The 21,082-nt window shown below is 37.7% G+C and overlaps 1 protein-coding gene across 1 annotated transcript in view; it reads left to right on the forward strand.

Annotated features, from left to right (window-relative positions):
• Positions 1 to 21,082, forward strand: part of ADAMTSL3 (ADAMTS like 3) — a 226,946-nt gene that overhangs the window by 119,772 nt on the left and 86,092 nt on the right. The gene's annotated exons all lie outside the window — the stretch shown is intronic.

The following is a 21,082-nucleotide window of genomic DNA, read 5'->3' on the forward strand; positions in this document are numbered from 1 at the left end:
TAGGTTGTCAATATTTTATTTGGTCAAATAAAGGCAAAAATAAAAACAAACCAAAAATTCAACTATAGTCCATCAACACAGGCTTTTCAAGAAAGAATTACAATCAGAATTTTTGCATTTAAGCAAAACTAGACATAAAAAGTAGACATAATCTTAGATTATAAGATTTGCCTTTAAATGGAATTCATGTAGGTTTATAAAAATCTACTTTTTAGTCCTTATTTGTCTCACTTCACTTTGGACCATGCTTTGGATGTAATAAAACTATCACAGATATTAGCAGTCTAATGATGGGTAATTGGGAACCAGAAGTGAAAGTTGCTCAGTCATGTCTTTGCAACCCTATGGACTATACAGTTCATGAAATTCTTCAGGCCAGAATACTGGAGTGGGTAGCCTTTCCCTTCTCTGGGGGATCTTTCCAACCTAGGGATCAAACCCAGGTCTCTGGCATTGCAGGTAGATTCTTAACCAGCTGAGCCACCAGGGGAGCCTGGGAATCAGAAACTGAGAAGTAAAAAATAATCATGGTCTTAGAACTTGAGACTGCCAGATCCCTGAAGGCAGTGATATGCAGAAAATGACTTTATCTGAGTCATATTTTTTATCCAGGCATTTACCAGTTTTTAAGCAGTAAGAGGCAGATAAGTCAAGCAGAAACCAGCTTCTAAGAGGCTGAGAAACTGACCAGATTTACTGGCAGTTTCATAGTCCTGCTGCTGCTGCTGCTGCTGCTGGTAAGTCGCTTCAGTCGTGTCCGACTCTGTGCGACCCCATAGACAGCAGCCCACCAGGCTCCCCTGTCCCTGGGATTCTCCAGGCAAGAACACTGGAGTGGGTTGCCATTTCCTTCTCCTAGGACATAAAAATTGGAGTTCAAAGCTATGGTAAACACCTCAGGTAATAGTTTGTATCCTTGAAGGGCTATACCCTGGGAGAAAGGGAAATCTAATCCTAAATAGACTAGATATTACAAAGATTGAAACCCAGTCTTAATTAATTCAACCCTAACTTGAATAATGAAATTTGTTGCTGTTTCAACTGCCTCCAAGAAGCTTAAAAAAACATCCTAGAGGAAGATGACACCAACCAGAGAGTATACAAATTTTTATAGATTATGCCAATAATTCAATAAAACATTACCAGTCTTACCATAAGACAAGAACAAGAGGAAAGTCAGATGATAGAAATAGGTACTATGGTTAGAAATAGGTCCTAGGACCTGTGTATTAAAAAACAAAACCCTTGTAATAAATATTTACAAAAATAGATGGCAGGATATAGGATTTCACCAAAGAACTGGAATCCATAAAATGGAATTATATGGGAATTTGAGAATAGAAGCAAATGATAACTAAAATCATAAACTAAATAGATGGACATAACAGCAGATTAGAAACAGCAGAAGAGAGTGTAGATTTGTAGAAATATCCAGGCTAAATTACACAGGGAAAACGAACGAACATAGAACAAGGATGAAAAGGTATGGATATAAGATGAAAAGGTCTAAACCATGTATAATTGGAGTCCTAAAAGGAAAAGTGAGATAGAGAATAGGGTGTAAGCACTGTTTGAAGAGATGTGTGTGTGTGTGTGTGTGCACACTTGTGTGCACATGCTCAGTCATTCAGTCTTGTCTGACTCATTGTGACCCCATGACTCTGGACTGTAGGCTTCTCTGTCTATGGGATTTTCCAGGCAAGAATACTGGAGTGAGTTGCCATTTCCTCCTCCAGGGGATCTTCCTGACCCTGGGATTGAACCTGCATCTCCTGCAAGCTTCTCTTTTGTGTAAGTGAATAGTATATTCATGTACCATCTTTTAATTCAGTATTATTCATATGTATATTGAAATTTCTGGCTTGTGTATAGCCTCTATGAATTTTTAGCTATGATGTAGAGATGATAACCTATTAATATGCTTTGTTGGTTATTTTACTAGGTAGTTATAAGAGGGAGAGAATTCAATATATGTGCTTGGATGACCTTCTCTATTTAAAATCTTTCATTCTTTCTTTTATTATGCTGAACTTTACCTCTGGTAATTTCAAAATTATATATATATATATACATGCTTAGTTTCTCAGTTGTGTCTGATTCTTTGTGACACATTGAACTGTAGCCCACCAGGCTCCTCTGTCCATAGGATTTTTCAGGCAAGTATACTTGAGTGGGGTGCCATTTCATTCTCCAGGGGATCTTCCTGACCCAGAGATTGAACCCAAGTCTCTTGTGTCTCCTGCATTGCAGGCAAATTCTTTACTTGCTGAGCCATTTTGTTTTTATATTTCTGATGATTAAATTTAAGATGTTTCAAAATCATACTTTAACAGTTGCTTTATAACTATCAATGCCAATAATAAAATACCAGTCTCTTATTTGTAAGTCAATGCATGTTCTCTGCTTTTCTTTTTCATTTCCACTCAGTGGGATTTTGTTATTATAACTTGGGATCTTATACTCAATTTATTGGCAGCATTTATCCCCTTTTTATCTTTTCTTTCATAATCATATTTCAAACCATCATTGAAACTTAATTGAGTTTGTGTACATATATTATTTCAGTGTTCATTGTCAGTACTTTCAGTTCTTCTTTCTGAATCATCACTTTGTTGGCAGGGATATATTTTGAGTTGTGCTTCTGGAATTTTAATGCACATATGAATCACCTAGGGATCTTGTTAAAATATAAACTTTGATTCAGTAGGTCTGGAGTGGGGCCCAGGAGTTTTCATTTCTAATGAATTCCCAGGTCATGTCAATGCTGCTTGTCTGTGGACCACACTTCAAGCAGTAAGACTTTATAGCTTTCTTAATTTCAGGAAAAAGTTGTGGGTCTTATACTTTATGAATCCTTCTATATCTGAAAATGTTTTTCTCTTGACTTCACACATAAACAGTGAATGGCTTATTTGGGTATGAAATTCCTGAGACACAAATTTTCCCTCTTAAGCCTCAGAAGTTTTTTATCCACAAGTTTGGCATACAGTGTTGCTCATAGACCTCTCAGGCTGGCTTTTTTTGGGGGGCTCTTCTTTGGTAGATAACGTATTTTTTCTTCCTTGCTGCCTATGGAAGGCTTTTTGTCTCAAGAGTTTTACAATGTTGTTTCTATATATTAGTCTCTTTTATTTTTTCTTGGCACGTGGTAGCCATTTTTATTGTACAGATTTAGATCCTTTTTCATTATAGGAAAAATTTTCTTCTATTATATCATTTACTGTTGGTTTTTGCCTTTTTGTTCTGTCTTCTTTTTTATGAATGCTAGTTATTTCTGTTCATCTACTTTTACTCCAGCCACTTTCATCTATTTATTTTCCTGTGTGTTTGAGAATGATTTTCAAGATCCCTGACACTGGTATTTTTTTCTAATTTATTTTCTAATGATGTTTGAAAATACTGCTATGGTGTATTTGTTACCTTACATTCTTTCCTTCATTTTAAACCTGGTCCTTCTTTGTGTATCTATTGTCTTAATCATCTACATCTTGTCATGTATTCTTTTGTGTCTCTTTTAGTGTGATATCTGGCTAATTCTTACTTATTCTTCATGGTCATTTTCATCTACGAAATCTATCTTGATGTCTGAGTCTAACTTTGATGTTCCTCTCTTATGCTTCTCATTATTGGCAGGTAAGACTCCTTTTAGGGAAGGGACGTTGACTTTACCACTCTAAGGTGTAACATCTAACATGTGATTAGGACTCAAACATTGTTACTTGAATGGGTAAACGGTGAATGTGTGCTCACCTATCACTTCACATCTTTTGTCAATGCTCTTCTTTCTGCCTGAAGCATCTTTTTTCTCCTTTTGGTTGTTAACACATAGTTGACCTTGGAAACTCCTTTGAATCTCCATTTCTTCCTTAAAGCATTTGTTGGCAGTTTCTACCATTTTCTAGGTTAGATGCAGTACTTCTGTGCTTCTATAGGCTCTTGTGAATATAGTTTTATCAGAGTGTTTATTTTATTGTGTTTTTAAACTTTTTTTAAATAATTGAAACAAAATTTTAGGTGGTATAGATGTATTTTTCCTCTCTGTGCTGTGTTCCACATTACCACTGGTATGTAGTGGAAATTTAGTATATTTTATTCCATTAATGAATAGATGAATGAATTAATAAATCCTGGACTGATTTTAAAAAGCCTTCTTGACTATAGTATGGTTCTAGGGGATAGGTAAGAATGGGTAATTTTGTGAAGAATATTGAAAACTATGTTAGAGATTATACAATTTTAACCAAAAGGTATTTTTAAGTTTTAATTTTTATTTATAATTTTTAAAAAGTTGTATATGTATGTATTATTCAGATATTAGACTAACTGTTTTTCTCTCTTTGTCCATTTGCCCTACTTTCTGGGAGATTTACCTGAACTTACATTCCAATTCTCTTGGTAGTTTTGTTTTTCCTCTTTCTCTGAGATATTTTTTGTTCCTTAATTTATTATTTTTTAAAGCAGTCTGTCCCTGGTTTTCAGATGCAACATCTTCTCTTTTGTCTCTCAGCATATAAATAGAGTTTGGGGGGGTGGTTTTCTTTCCCTTGCATTGTCTCAATTCTTTTTGAATTACTGTTTTCTGTCTTGTTTATGTCATGATATTTCATAATAAAGACTTTTCTAAGATTTCTGGTGATCCTTGTTGGTTCTTGTTCATATTTAAGGAAAAGAGGTATGAGCTTAATTTTAAAGAGATGTGGCTGGTCTATCTCATTGCCTGATGATGTTTTTTAGCTATTTTTATTTGTGCTGCTCTGATTTCTCAGTCAAGGATCTGCTGATTTCAATATTCTAGGAGACAAGTAGGGCATAAAGCTGGGCCCAAATTGATTTATAGATTTATTTCACTCAAAATTCTTACAAAGTTTTATTTTTGTAAATTAAATATGATTATTCTAAAATTTATATCAAAAGGTATAAGCCACAGAATACTTAAAACAATTTTGAAAAAAAAATAAGAGTAAAAGGAATCAGTCCACCTGATATAAGACTTACATAACGAAAATGTAGTATTAGTACCTAGATCAATGGGAGAAAATATTTACAAACCATGTAGCTGATAAAGAACCAGGATTTATATTAAGAACAAAATAGTCAACAATTAAAAAAAAAAAAACAAAGAATCCAATTAGAAAATGAACAAAAGAGCTGAACAGTTATTTCACTAAAGAGGATACACACGTGGTAAATAGGTACATGAAAATGGGCTTAATATCTCTAGCTGTTAGGGAAATGCAAATTAAAGTCACAATCAGACATTATTACATATGTATCAGAATAGCTTTTTTTAAAAAACAAAAAAATTTGACAACATGAAATGCTGGTAAGAATTCAGATAAACTGGATCACTCCTATACTGGGAGTGAGAAGGTAAAACAGAATGGCCACAGGCAGTTTCTTAAAAAATTAAACATGTAACTACTGTACAACCTAACAGTTGTACACCTAGGCATTTATCCCAGAGAAATGAAGACTTGTTTTCACATGGAAACCTGAATGTTTTCAGCAGCTTTACTCATAATATCAAAAAAAAAAAAAACACAAAAAATGGAAACAACCCACATGCCCTTCAGTGGGTGAATAGGTAAACAAACTATAGTATATCAATACCATGGAATACTACACAGCAGTAAAAAGAATTGAACCACTGATCGATGCAATGACCTGGATGACCATACAGTTAGTTATGTATTGTGTTTTTCATACATCATGAATATTTACCATTTCAAAGTCCCAAGGCTATGAGTATTTTGATAACTAAGAATATACTATACCAACTCAATCTGGAAGGTAAAAAATGTAATCCTGACTTTCTTAGCAACAAAAATTTCAGAAAGTACAAAAATGGCAACAGGTCTCTAGATAAAGATATTGGCAAAATTATGATTAAAACACTGCAGTATTAACTAAAATGCATAAAGAGAATAATGGTTATATAGTCTAAACTTCTATAAAGACTGATGGGTACAGAACGCTTCTCTCTGTACTTCCTTCCCTGCCCCTGCTTCCCCACCACCCAATGAACTTACTTTTCTTGGAGAGTTTACTCAAGTTTAATAATTCCACTGCCCAAATACAACCATTACTATGAATTAACAGAAGATACTTAAAAGGTGTTACTTTAACTCTACTTTCAACATAGGTTGTATACTTTTATACATCTAGAAAACCTAGATGTTTCAAATAAGGACTTGTTTGTCCACTGTATACACAGTAGTATTGAATAAACTACACACATGTAACAATGGTTATATCCAAATGTGTCTTCTATGAAGGAGTATTCTAGCCTAGAACCCTTCATTTCTCCCAATTCCTCCTATTTGCCATCTATCCAACAGTGGGTGGAGTATACTCACGTGTTTCGCTTAGACGTGATTTACAATTTCCTTTTCAGAAGACAGCCTTTCAGTTAATTATAACACAAAGTATACAAAACATATTAATTTATTAACTCCACTTTAATCATGTATTGGGCTTCCCTTGTGGCTCAGCTGGTAAAGAATCCGCCTGCAATGCGGGAGACCTGGGTTTGATCCCTGGGTTGGGAAGATCCCCTGGAGAAGGAAAATGCTACCCACTCCAGTATTCTGGCTTGGAGAATTCCATGGATAGTCCATGGGGTCACAAAGAGTCAGACATGGCTGAACAACTTCACTTTATCATATAATGGCAACCTCTTTAATATCTAGAGACTAGCTATTATAAAACTGGGACCCATCTGTCCAGTACATACATAATAGATACAGTAAAGGTAAATGAGATACATGTGACACATAGAGCAATGGATAAGTTGAAAGGTTTCTAGTACACACTAGCAAAACATCTTTGCAATCTTCCCTCCTAGCTTCTTCAACGCAATGGACAAACACAGAGTGTACTGTTTAGAGAGGAGGTTTAACAATCCCATTTACAAAAACAATATTTCCCATCAGTTTTTAAAAGCTATTTATAAGAGGCATTATTCTACTACTTCTACTTTTAACACATTAAACACTTCTAAATATCTAAAAGACTAGATATTGTCTTTTATTAGATACTTGTGAAAGTAGACTAGATACTTGTCCACTGTGTACACAGCACTGCTAAATAAACCTTCACCCATCTAAGTCTTGAACAAGACAAGAAATAATAATTATCTGGGGGCTTCCCCAGTAGTTCATCAGGTAAGGAATCTACCTGCCATGCAGGAGACATAGGAGATGTGGGTTTGATTCCTGGGTCAGGAAGATCCTCTGGAGGGGAAAGTGGCAACCCACTCCAGTTTTCTTGCCTGAAAAATCCCATGGACAGAGGAGCCTGGTGGGCTACAGTCCAAAGAGTCACAAAGAGTTGGACACGACTGAGCATGAGCACAGGAGAAGACACGAAACAGTGCTTGTCATCTAGGGTACCTTCTAAACATGACCAGTTTGGCTTGAACGATTCCCTCCCTCCCTTCCTCTCTCCACCACCAATCAAGTGGACAAGCACAGGCATGGGTAATGCTTAGAGGTGACTGAACAAATTCATATCCAAAAGTCATTTACAGAAGACAAGCTGGCCTATGAATTTCCACACAATGTGTACAAAATGTGCTAATTTTACATAAAATGTGTTAATTTTTTTACTGACTACTTTGTCATTCACTGGCAACCTCATTCACCCCCAGCCTTCAACCAGTGCACAAATACAACGCAGTGTTCAAAGAGGTGGTTTGGCCACCGCCTCAAACAACAATATTTCACAGGAATTTTAATAAAAAGATGTTTACAAAAGTAGAGGCTTTGTTATTGTTTAGTTGCTCAGTAGTGTCCGACTCTTTGTGACGCCATGGACTGCAGCATGCCAGGCTTCCCTGTCCTTCACCACCTCCTGGAGTTTGCTCAAACTCATGTCCGTTCGGTCAGTGATGCCATCCAACCATCTCATCCTCTATCATCCCCTTCTCCTCCTGCCTTCAATCTGGAAACTAGATGTTGCAAAATTAGGACTCATTTGTCCATTATATACACCACCAAACAAAATGCATATAACATACAGAAAATGGTTTGGTCCGAATATGTCCAGGTATGAACACACTAGCATATTACCTTTTGCAGTTCTTTCTCTCCCACCTCCTCCAAACCACAGAACAAATACAGACAACAGTATACTTGCTCATGGAGGTGGTTTAACATTCAATACTCCCAAAGACAACAGTTCCTATGAATTTGAGCAAAAAGATATTTACAAAATGATATTTTATGATTTCTACATTTAACCTATATCAGGCACTTCTAAACATCTAGATGGACTAGATGTTTCAAATAAGGACTTCATTTGTCCACTATATACAGAGCAGTCTTGAATAAACTGTGCATATGAAACAGTTATAATCTGAAAATATCTTCAAAATACAGGCATTCTAGCCTAAGACCAACCCCCTTCCCATCTCTCTCCACTCCACCAACCCAGAGGGCAATAAAGCTCAATTTTTCAGAAGACAATCTTCCCTGGAAATTTTCACACAAAATGTACAAAATGTATTAATTTACTAACTCTATTTCTGTCCTACACTAGCAATCTCTTTAACATCTAGAAAGACTAAATGTTGTAAATTAGAACTCACTTGTCCCTTATATACACTATATACACAGCAAAGTGAAATAAAATGCACAAACGTAAAAAACACAGTGCTTAGTCTTGCCCCGAGCTCTTTGCATTTCCTCCTTCCCCCGCCACCCCAACCTTCAACCAGTACATAGATACAATGAATGCAATGTTCAAAGAGGTTGGTTTGGCCACAACCACCGCCCCCGCAACAATATTTCAAAGGAATTTTAACATAAAGATGTTTACAAAATGTCTTTTTACTACTTCTAGTTTTAACATATATCAGGACTTCAGAACATTTAGAAAGACTGCTGCTGCTGCTGCTGCTGCTAAGTCGCTTCAGTCGTGTCCGACTCTGTGCGACCCCATAGACGGCAGCCCACCAGGCTTCCCCATCCCTGGGATTCTCCAGGCAAGAACACTGGAGTGGGTTGCCATTTCCTTCTCCAGTGCATGAAAGTGAAAAGTGAAAGTGAAGTTGCTCAGTCGTATCTGACTCCTAGCGACCCCATGGACTGCAGCCTACCAGGCTCCTCCGTCCATGGGATTTGCCAGGCAAGAGTACTGGAGTGGGTTGCCACTGCCTTCTCCGTTAGAAAGACTAGATATTGCCAAAAAGTACTTATTGTCAACTGTGTTTATACAGCAGTGAGGAATGAAACGCACACACACAACACTGGTTATGATATGGAAATGTTTTCTAAGGCTGGCCGGTCTGCTCTAGAACCTGCTTTACTTCCTCAGTGTCATCCATTCCATGCCCTCTAACCCACTGGACAAACGTGGACCTTGGGGGCTACTGAGGTCGCTTCTAGAGGTGGTCAAACAACTTCATTTAGAAATATCATCTCCAGGAGACATGTCTTTTCCATGGTTTAAAAAAGAAAAACGGGCATTTACAAGATAGGTGATTTTATAACTTGACTTTATCATACTTCAGCAACCTCTTTGCATCTAGAAGGCGTAGATACAGTTTTCTTTTGAAAGGTTGAGGGGAAAGTTGAGAGCAGCTTTTTCATATTATAGACACAGGCTTTCTATAAATGGACAGTAAATCTTCCCAAAGGGCAATGGGCAGTAACTATTGGCTGCATGGGGTAAGTTATTCCATCATTTCTGTTAGTATCTTTCGACGTCAAAGTCCTGGTAGAATCACCACCAACTGCAGAACCGTTGATTTCTACCCGTCACCCACCGCGGCTCCGCTCACCTTCTGTGTCATTAAAGCCTTTGTCAGCCCCCACGCGGTGAGCGGTCACCTCAGGTACCCAATCCGTGCGGGTACCTGGCAGAGGCTTGGCCTAAGTCCTGCAGCCTTGGGCCAAGAAACCGGGTGGTTGGTCAGCGAGATCCGGGCTCTGGGCGGCCACCGCCATTGGGCTGCAGAGGTGAGGGTGACGGTGAGGTTTGCTGCGGCTTCCAGTGGGCGGCGGTGGTGAGAGCTCTGGGGCCCCGCAAGACACGGCCCACGCTGTCCGAGTGAGTGCGCCCCCAGTTCACCTACCCACCGGGGGTCCCGGCACAGGGGCCCCCGGTTCACCCATCCTCAGGAGGTCCCGGCCTGGGGCCCCCTAATTCACCTGCCCACCGGAGGCCAGAGGACCTGGAGGGTGCCGGAGTGAAGGCCGCCATCTGCTGCTCACCGCGCTCCCTGCCGGAACTGTATATAATATTCTTGAAATGCAAAGATTATAGACATGTAGAACACATCCGTAATTGCCTGGTATTAAAGAAGAGGTGAGGTGGGTGGAAAGAAGGTACAAACTATAGAAGACAATTTGAGGGATCCTTGATCCCTCAATACAAGAAGTGCTCTGTATTGACTGTCAACCTTACGGCAATTTAAAAAGTGGTGGAGAAAGGATGAATATTCCATACGTGGGGTTCAAATATGATTATTAATATCCAAAGGGAAAATATTGGAAAATGTCAATCCATTAAAGAATAAATTCCAGGTAGATTAAAATCTGCTTATGAAAAGCGAATCTTGAAAACGTTTAGAAGAATAATATATAGAATATCTGTATGATCTCTGGGTGAGCTTTGTGTCCTTGACTAAGACACAAAGGGCATAAGTTACAAAGGAAAATATTTATAAATTCAAGCAGACTAAGCAAACACCTTTGTATCATAAAAACATATACTATAGGGACTTACCCTGGTGGTCCAGTGGTTAAGACACTGCACTTCCACTGCCCGGGGGGGTCGGGGTTTGATCCTTGGTGAGAGAACTAGGATCCTGCATGCATGCCCTGTGTTGTGGCCAAAAAAAAAAAAAAGAAAGAAAGAAAAGCATAGAGTGAAAGAAAATCTTGATAATGAATATAACCAACAAGGAATTAGCGTATGAGATATTGAAATACAATAAAACAAAAGCAAACTAGTAGAAGAATGGGAAAAGGATATGAACAGGAAATTCACAGAAGGGGAACTTGCATAGTCTAAAACATGAAAATATTGACCTAACAACAAAAATGCAAAAAAATACAAAGTGAGATATTCCATATTCTTCAAACTGGGAAACTTTTCAGTTTAAAAATGCCCAAGTATTGGCCTTGATATGTAAAAACAAGAATTTTTCTGCACTACTAATGGGAATGAAAATTCCTATTCCCACTTTAAAGGACAGTGTGCCGTTATCTGGTACTAGTGAAGCTGTAAATGCCCACAATGGAACAGATCCACTAGAGTATGTATCCTAAGAAACTAGTACAAATGTACACTTTGTTGTTGTTGCTGAGTCACTCAGTTGTATCTGACTCTTTGTGACTCTTTGGACTGTAGCCTGCCAGGCTCCTCTGTCCATGGGATTTCCCAGGCAAGAATACTGGACAGGGTTTCCATTTCCTTTGGGGATCTTCCTGACCCAGGGATAGAACCCATGTCTCCTGTATTGCAGGTGTATTTTTGACTGCTGAGCCACCAGGGAAGCCTGCAAATGTATACCCTAGGTGACAGTATAAGATTGGTCATTGCAGAACCAACATAAACCTTCATAGACTTTTAAGAAAATCAATCAATAAATAAAAAGGATTGATGAATTTGAGTTGTATTTATAAGTTGGATTACTCTAGAGTCATAAAAATGGATGGGTTAGAATTGTATCTATCAACATGGATATTTTCAGCAACATAGTGTTGAGACAAAAAAATCAAGCTGTGGAAGGTTATGTAAACTATGATGCCATTTACTTGGTTACTTCTCACCAAGGGGCGGGAGGCAGGGGAATAGGATTGAGGAGGTTTGGCAGGGGGCTTCCACCAAATTTGTAATGACACGTTTCTTAAATCTGAAGAAAACTTTTAAGAAATGATGAAGCTTACTGGTGTAGGCATGAGTTTGCATCCTTCTGACATTTTTTTGGACCTAAAATATTTCACAAATAATTGTAGAGACCCCAAAGCAGTTCTATCCTAAATATTGCTATTTTATTTCAAGTCACCATTCTTGAATTAGTTTTTTTTTTTTTTAGGACTTATGCAGTATTTTTTAGTCTGTTTATGTACACATCTTAACCTATATTTTAAATTTTACATTTTAAAAGAGATTCTCCAAATTTTTTCTTGCTCCCTGAAGAATCGGACACGACTGAGCGACTGAACCGAACTGAACTGAGCTAATCCAATTTGAATACATATTTGAAAGTAGGGAAGATTCTTTACTAAATATAAGAAAAAAAAAAGTTAAATGAGAGTGTAGTGTGTTCTAGGATGTTTACAGGAAGACAAGTGTGAGATGAGGGGATCTATGTTCTCAGCTTAGTTCCTGATACAAGGCCAGGCTTGTGATATACTCACTCTTTCCATGACTCTGATTAAAAAAACAGGGGCAGTAACATTATTTCTCTCCATAAAAATTAAATTAGATTATTTCAGAGGAAAGGCAGCAAGGTCATGAATAATTCTGTCATTCCTGCTCCGCATCTTTTAGACAGCCCCAAACCTTATGTACCTACTCGCATATTGAGACGTTTCACTGTAATTTTGGAAGTACGCTGAGATTATTAAGAAAGAAATCTACTTCCCCTGGAAAGCTTATCAGGTCTCCTTATCCTTGAACAGCCTTAGAGACTCATTAAATCTTCATAAATATTGAGCTTTTGTGGTCAACTTTTCTTGGAAGAGGTATGCGGAGGTGGTTACATAAAAACCAACAGAAAGCTATCCCAAAGTTTTAGAAAGCATTTCAGTGTCTTCTCTTTTTGTCAGTGTCCTTTAAATTCATGATTTAGGAAAGGACACGAGTGTGGCTATTTTGCTTATGTATTTCTTTGTGGATAAAGTTATTTCAGAATTTGATTACATTTAAATACACATAGTTCTTTTGCACTGTGGACCATAAGCCAGCCAGAATGTCTCTTTTGCCTGCAGAAATTTGCAATTTGATATTCTAGTCAAGTGCCAACCATGGGAAAGACAGGTTTAAGTTAACTACTGTTTTAAAAAATTAATATATTTCTATTTTTCAAAAACACATGCTTGTTAGTTTTTAAGACACTAGTATTTGAGTCAATATATCAGCAAATGAATGCAATAAATTATAGTGCTATAAACTCCAGGGAAATTTTATTAATGTTTTTACTGTATCCTCATGTGGAATCAACATATGTTTTTTATATATTCATAAAATTTATGGCTTCAAAAATCTTCAATTTCAGGGTGTTATGAATGTTGTAATGGATAGAAAATACATAATTGTGAAATGATGTTCTTGAATTTTTATATACTCCTGATAACCATTAGCTCTTACAAATAATAATTAGAATGAAATTAAAAACTTGGAAGTCATATTTCTGCAGCCCAGCTGCTTTGAGCCAAAGGAATTATTTCCAGAATAAGCTGGCAGGTTCCTGCTTGGGGAATTAGAACTTCAGTGTCCTTAGCTTTAAAATAACTTGCATTTTACTTTATTCCTCTTCATAAAGTGGCCATTCATTTTCATGCTAAATTGTAACCCAAGCATGCCACATCAGTAGAGGCCAGTCAGTGTGGGTTCAGCGTGTGTTCAGTTGCACAAAGTGAAGTAGGATGTGAAAAATGTCCACCAGATGCTTGAGTTTAAAAACCCTTACTACTGACTTATTACGGGAACCAAGAGATAACCTTCCTGTATCCTTATATCCACATCCTAGTACACGATAGGTTCACCATAAAAAGTCATTGGAGAAGGAATGTGTCTAAAATGGTACTTTGAATTTTGAGAATTCGTGAAATAAAATGCTCTTTTTTTCATATCACTTTGCTTCAGTTGTAGTGGGATTTTTAGTAGAGATACACATACATTTTAGGTTTAGATTTTCAGGCCCAACATTCAAGATTCCAGTTAGTGCCTCACAATTAGGATATAGCAGATGGGACTGGGGTATAGACCCGAACCATATGGTCATAACCAGTAGTTATGAGACATAACCATAGCTGCCACCAGCAAATCAGTGCTTTCCTTTCAGTGTTGTTTTTCAAAATTAGTTTTGTTTTTCATTTAAATCACTAAAATGAAACAATTACTAAAAATGCATCTGAAAAATTATTTCTGAAGTTCTAATACACTTTAAAAAAAAATGTCACTCTTTGTAAGTTTCCACAGTTTTTCTGTTCCCGTATTAAAATCAATTCAAATACAATCTTAAACCATGGTTTATAATTTCCTGCTTATTTTGAAATTAGAATCAAAAGCATTGTAGGGTTATAAGTCAGCATGATAGAAGAAGATTTTGGTTATCACTTTACAAATAGCTGTGAAAAGAGAAGCGAAAAGCAAAGGAGAAAAGGAAAGATATACCCTTTTGAATACAGGATTCCAAAGAATAGCAAAGAGAGATAAGAAAGCCTTCCTCAGGCATCAATGCAAAGAAATAGAGGAAAACAATAGAATGGGAAAGACTAGAGATCTCTTCAAGAAAATTAGAAATACCAAGGGAACATTTCATGCAAAGATGGGCACAATAAAGGACAGAAATGGTATGGACCTAACAGAAGCAGAAGATATTAAGAAGAGGTGGCAAGAATACACAGAAGAACTGTACAAAAAAGATCTCCATGACCCAGATAATCATGATGGTGTGATCACTCACCTAGAGCCAGACATCCTGGAATGTGAAGTCAAGTGGGCCTTAGGAAGCAGCACTACGAACAAAGCTAGTGGAGGTGATGGAATTCTAGTTGAGCTGTTTCAAATCTTAAAAGATGATACTGTGAAAGTGCTGCACTCAAAATGCCAGCACATTTGGAAAACTCAGTGGTGGCCACAGGACTGGAAAAGGTCATTTTTCATTCCAATCCCAAAGAAAAGCAATGCCAAAGAATGCTCAGACTACCACACAATTGCAGTCATCTCACACACTAGTAAAGTACTACTCAAAATTCTCCAAGCCAGGCTTCAGCAATACGTGAACTATGAACTTCCAGATGTTCAGGCTGGTTTTAGAAAAGGCAGAGGAACCAGACATCAAATTGCCAACATCCACTGGATCATGGAAAAAGCAAGAGAGTTCCAGAAAAACATCTTTTTATGCTTTATTGACTATGCCAAAGCCTTTGACTGTGTGGATCACAATAAACTGTGATCTAAATAAACTGTGACTGTGTGGAAAATTCTGAAAGAGATGGGAATACCAGACCACCTGACCTGCCTCTTGAGAAACCTATATGCGGGTCAGGAAGCAACAGTTAGAACTGGACATGGAACAACAGACTGGTTCCAAATAGGAAAAGGAGTACGTCAAAGCTGTATATGGTTACCCTGCTTATTTAACTTATATGCAGAGTACATCATGAGAAATGCTGGGTTGGATGAAGCACAAGCTGGAATCAAGATTGCCGGGAGAAATATCAATAACCTCAGATATGCAGATGACATTACCGTTATGGTAGAAAGTGAAGAAGAACTAAAGAGCCTCTTGATGAAAGTGAAAAAGGAGAGTGAAAAAGTTGGCTTAAAGCTCAACATTCAGAAAACTAAGATCATGGCAACCGGTCCCATCACTTCATGGCAAATAGATGGGGAAACAGTGGAAACAGTGTCAGACTTTATTTTTTTGGGCTCCAAAATCACTGCAGATGGTGATTGCAGCCATGAAATTAAAAGACGTTTACTCTTTAGAAGGAAAGTTATGACCAACCTAGACAGCATATTAAAAAGCAGAGATGATACTTTGTCAACAAAGGTCCATCTAGTCAAGGCTATGGTTTTCCCAGTCGTCATGTATGGATGTGAAGGCTGGACTATAAAGAGAGCTGAGCGCTGAAGAATTGATGCTTTTGCACTGTGGTGTTGGAGAAGACTCTTGAGAGTCCCTTGGACTGCAAGGAGATCCAACCAGTCCATCCTAAAGGAGATCAGTCCTGGGTGTTCATTGGAAGGACTGATGTTGAAGTTGAAACTCCAATACTTTGGCCACCTGATGCGAAGAGCTGACTCATTTGAAAAGACCCTGATGCTGGGAAAGATTGATGCCAGGAGGAGAAGGGGACAACAGAGGATGAGATGGCTAGATGGCATCACTGTCTCAATGGACATGAGTTTGGGTAGACTCTGGGAGTTGGTGACGGACAGGGAGGCCTGGCGCGCTGCGGTTCATGGGGTCGCAAAGAGTCGGACACAACTGAGTGACTGAACTGAACTCCCTAATCTGTTAGCTCTTTCCTCAGTTGGGGCCTTTCCAGAAAAAAACAGAATACTTCAAATTACCCTTTCACTTTTTTCTATAATTTATTTTCTCCCTTTATCCACACATCATAAACACAGTGAAATGAGTCATGTAAGTAGATGACCTTGTCCACTGGCCTAGCTGTTGCTTCCCAGGAGAATGGAGCCGTATCCTTTTGACCAAGAAAGAGAGTTCTCCACCCTCATAAAATTTCCCTGCCAGACCCCCAGTTTGGTGCTTCTGGAATGTTTAAAATTTAATGTATCCTGGTTGGGAGTTTAATAAATTTTAATTTATACCTTTGATGAGTCACAAAGATGGAAATATACAGTGTTAGAAAATACTAAGACTGGATCAGCCTATTGTGATAATATAGAAAGACGTTCTCAGTGAACAGTCAAGAGAACTATATACGTGGATTCTTGTCTCTATAGGTCCCATATATAGCTTATTATTAAACTCATCACATCAATTTAGAGCTGTATCTTTATTTTTTAGCTCAATAACAATTTGCGTTCATTTCTGTATCATCAGTACTCAGCCCTATGCCTAATACATATATTGTACTCAAATAGTTTTGATTAAATGAATGAATGTATAACTGATAAAATATAACCTAATTCATTGTTTGAAAATTTGAACAGACATTAAAACTCTTAGGAGTGCCACTCAGCAAAAGGCTGAGTTAGTTTAATTTGTTGCCTCCATATACCTCAGTTCAGTTCAGTTCAGTTCAGTCATTCAGTTGTGTCCGACTCTTTGAGACCCCATGAACTGCAGCACACCAAGCCTCCCTGTCCGTCACCAACTCCCAGAGTCTACCCAACTCGTCTATTGAGTCAGTGATGCCATCTAACCATCTCATCCTCTGTCGTCCCTTTCTCCTCCTGCCTTCAATCTTTCCCAATATCAGGCTCTTTTCAAATGTGTCAGCTCTTTGCATCAGGTGGCCGAAATATTGGAGTTTCAGCTTCAACATCAGTCCTTCCAATGAATATTCAGGACTGATTTCCTTTAGGATGGACTGGTTGGATCTCCTTGCAGTCCAAGGGACTCTCGAGAGTCTTCTCCAACACCACAGTTCAAAAGCATGAATTCTTCGGCACTCAGCTTTCTTTATATTCCAGCTCTCACATCCATACATGACTACTGGAAAAACCATAGCCTTAACTAGATGGACTTTTGTTGACAAAGTAATGTCTCTGCTTTTTAATATGCTGTCTAGGTTGGTCATAACTTTCCTTCCAAGGAGTAAGCGTCTTTTAACTTCATGGCTGCAATCACCATCTGCAGTGATTTTGGAGCCCCTCCAAATAGTCTTGACACTGTTTCCACTGTTTCCCCATCTATTTGCCAAAACGATCTTAGTTTTCTGAATGTTGAGCTTTAAGCCAAATTTTTACTCTCCTCTTTCACTTTCATCAAGAAGCTCTTTAGTTCTTCTTCACTTTCTGCCATAAGGGTGGTGTCATCTGCATATCTGAGGTTATTGATATTTCTTCAGGCAATCTTGATTCGAACTTGTGCTTCATCTAGCCCAGTGTTTCTCATGATGTACTCTGCATATAAGTTAAATAAGCAAGGTGACAATATACAGCTTTGATGTACTCCTTTCCCAATTTGAAACCAGTCTGTTGTTCCATGTCCAGTTCTAACTGTTGCTTCCCGACCTGCATACAGGTTTCTCAAGAGGCAGGTCAGGTGGTCTGGTATTCCCATCTCTTTCAGAATTTTTCACAGTTTATTGTGATCCACACAGTCAAAGGCTTTGGCATAGTCAATAAAGCAGAAATAGATTTTTCTGGAACTCTCTTGCTTTTTTGATGATTCAGTGGATGTTGGCAATTTGATCTCTGGTTCCTCTGCCTATTCTAAAACCATCATATACCTCAAAGACAACGGAATCTTATCATTATTGAATTCTGCTCTTTGGATCTTAGATTGGTAATTCTCAACCAGTATGAGGTCTGTAACTCTAATGCTATGGGTTTAGTTTTATAACATTCATCTTCAAAATGTATAAGGAAATGTACACATGTATACATTTTTAAATATAATAAATTAAGACCAAAAAATAAAAAGAGGTAGCCAAATGAAAATTGAGTACCTCATCTGTATTTCAGTTCAGAAATGTAACTATCACTTAGGTAATGCTTTTGGAGGCCGCTGTAGTGCTCTTCATTTCACTCCAAAATGTCTTTCTCCTGTATGTTTTCTAACTCCCGTTAGGGATTGGATCTTCCAGAAAACAGATATGAAGAGACTAGGATACAAGCTGCAGTTAAAACAGAAAGTTAGGTGAGGATGGTTTGAGTTGTAGATGGAGAAGGGTGAGTTCATGAAGGATTGCAAAGAAAGAAAAAGTGTATCAGAGTTGTTCCCTGGTGACCTTGTGGTTAGGATTCCAGGCTTTCATGTTCACTGCTGTGGCCCAGGTTCAATCCCTGCTCAGGGAACTAAGATCCCACAAGCTGTACAGTGCTTAAGAATTACAAATCTTCTTGGAACAAGAGAGTAATCAAAATTATATTCTGAGAATAATATACAACACTGAAAATAAAGACCCTGAGTATTCCAGTCAAAAAGGCCAAACATTTTTAGTCAAAATAGATGAAAATAAACACATGACTATTAATAGGTACACCCTGACTGTGGTTTTTGCTTAAAATGTTAATGAAACAAAACACTATATGCTTCCACAAAAAAAAAAATAAAATACATGTACAATAGAATAAAACTCAGACTTGTCTTCTGCACGTCTAAATGTCAAAGGTCAATAAAGCATGTCTACAGTTTTGAGGGGAAAGGATCATGAAAAAAGTATTAGATCTTGCAGTGTTACCTTTCCTATGTGAAACACAAAGTTCAGTAATGTGGGAGACATTTACCCTTCTTGAAGAAACAACCAAGTCAAATAATACTTAGCCAACCAAGAGTTAAAAATGCATGCATGAAAGAGTCATAAGATAAAACAACTGGTATTTGTTACCCATTTCTAGATATGTATCCTAAATTTGAACAAAAATGGAAGCATAAAAATATTTAGCAGAAAATTATTATATAAAATAAGACTCAGCTATCTTGCCCATGAGTATTTACCCAAGAGAACTGAAGTTGTGTTCACACAAAACCTGTGTGTGAATGTTTACAACATTTGTGTTTATAATTGCTAAAAGCTGGAAACAACCCAAATATCCAGCTGGTGAATAGGTAAATTGTGTGATACAGTGGAATACTTTTCAATAGTTAAGGAGTGAACTACGGGTACACATATCAACACGGATGGATATAGTCAAAAGACTATATACTGTGTGATTCCATTTACAGGATAAGGTAAAGTTAATGGGGGCAGAAAACAAGTCAATGGCTGCCAGGAGCTGAGGGTGGAGAGAAGTTGGCTACAGGGGGGCAACCTGAGGGCATTTATGGGATGATGGATGTGTTCCACATGTTGACTGTGGCAGTGCTTACACAACTGTATGGATTTGTTAAATCTCATGGAATTGTGAACCACCCCAAAAGTGAATTTTACAGTACATAAATTTTAAAAGTAGGGAAAAACAAGAGACAGCGCAAGTGCCTACAAAAGTTAATGTGTGTGTGTCTTGTGTGTGTGTGAGTTGCTCAGTCATGCCTGACTCTCTGTGATCCCATGGACTGTAGCCCGCCAGGCTCCTCTGTCCATGGGATTCTCCACACAAGAATACTGGAGTGAATTGCCATTAACTACTCCAGAGGATCTTCCCCACCCAGGGATGGAACCCGGGTCTCCTACATTGCAGGCAGCTTCTTTACTGTCTGAGCCATCAGGGAAGCCCAGTGTCTGTACAACAGTGTGAATATACTTACAGTTTTGCATAGTATACTTAAAATTGGTTAGGACTGTAGATTTTATGTGATGTGTATTTTACCATAATTTTTAAAAATTCAAATGCAAAACTACAAGACAAGTAATGTATTTATAATGGTTTATTATGTAGTCATTAAACAATTTTTCCAGTGAATTATTAATAAAATAGGAATATGGTTATAATATTAAATTAACTGAATACACAGTTGAATTGGCTATAAATAAATCTATAAATAAATTATAGCAGAAACACTGGAAGATGAAATGCTAAAATATTAAGGGTAAAGGTCTTGATGATGGGATTTTTTTAATGATATATTTTCCTCCTTTATATTTCTTGGCACATTATTAGTTTTCACTTATTCTTTTTATAGTTGATAAAAATAGAATCATCAGAAAGGGTATGCAGTGAGTTATATATTGCTGACATAGACTGGTTCAGTCATTTCATATAGGCTCGTATTTAAATCACACCAGCAAAGGAAAAAAAATTATCTCTTTGGACTCAATTTGTAGCAGTTCTGTTCTTCCCAGATTAACTATTCTAAAACAAATGACATAGTGACAATTGACTTTTAATTCAAGATTGGGAGTTAAGCCTGTGTTTAGCTTTTCTGGCTCCAAATTTGCCATTGAATGGGCCAAGGAAACATAAAGGGTAAAAACATAACTCCATGGAAAAGTTGGAAACGTTTACAGGTGAGTTATCTTAAGGAGTTAATATATATAGAAAATGTAGAGCAGCAAGCCCTACACTGAGGAGGGGACCTGCCAGATGGAATTCCAGACGTCCAGAAGGAAAGTCTGCCTGAAAGATGAGTGCAGGGTCCCAGAGCAAGTGGCTGGAGGGGAGGGGAGGAGTGTGTGTGGTGGTCATCCTGGATTTTCAAACCTGTATGTATATGGGGATATGACTTCAGACCCTATAATATCGGTAGTCTAAGAAAGTTGCCCTAGCACTATTTTGTAGCGTTTGTTTAGTAAGACCAGTGGCTGAAGTAAAATATAAGCATTGC

The sequence above is a fragment of the Oryx dammah genome, unplaced genomic scaffold (genome assembly GCF_014754425.2).
Source record: "Oryx dammah isolate SB20612 unplaced genomic scaffold, SCBI_Odam_1.1 HiC_scaffold_16, whole genome shotgun sequence".
Taxonomy (NCBI): Eukaryota; Metazoa; Chordata; class Mammalia; order Artiodactyla; family Bovidae; genus Oryx; species Oryx dammah.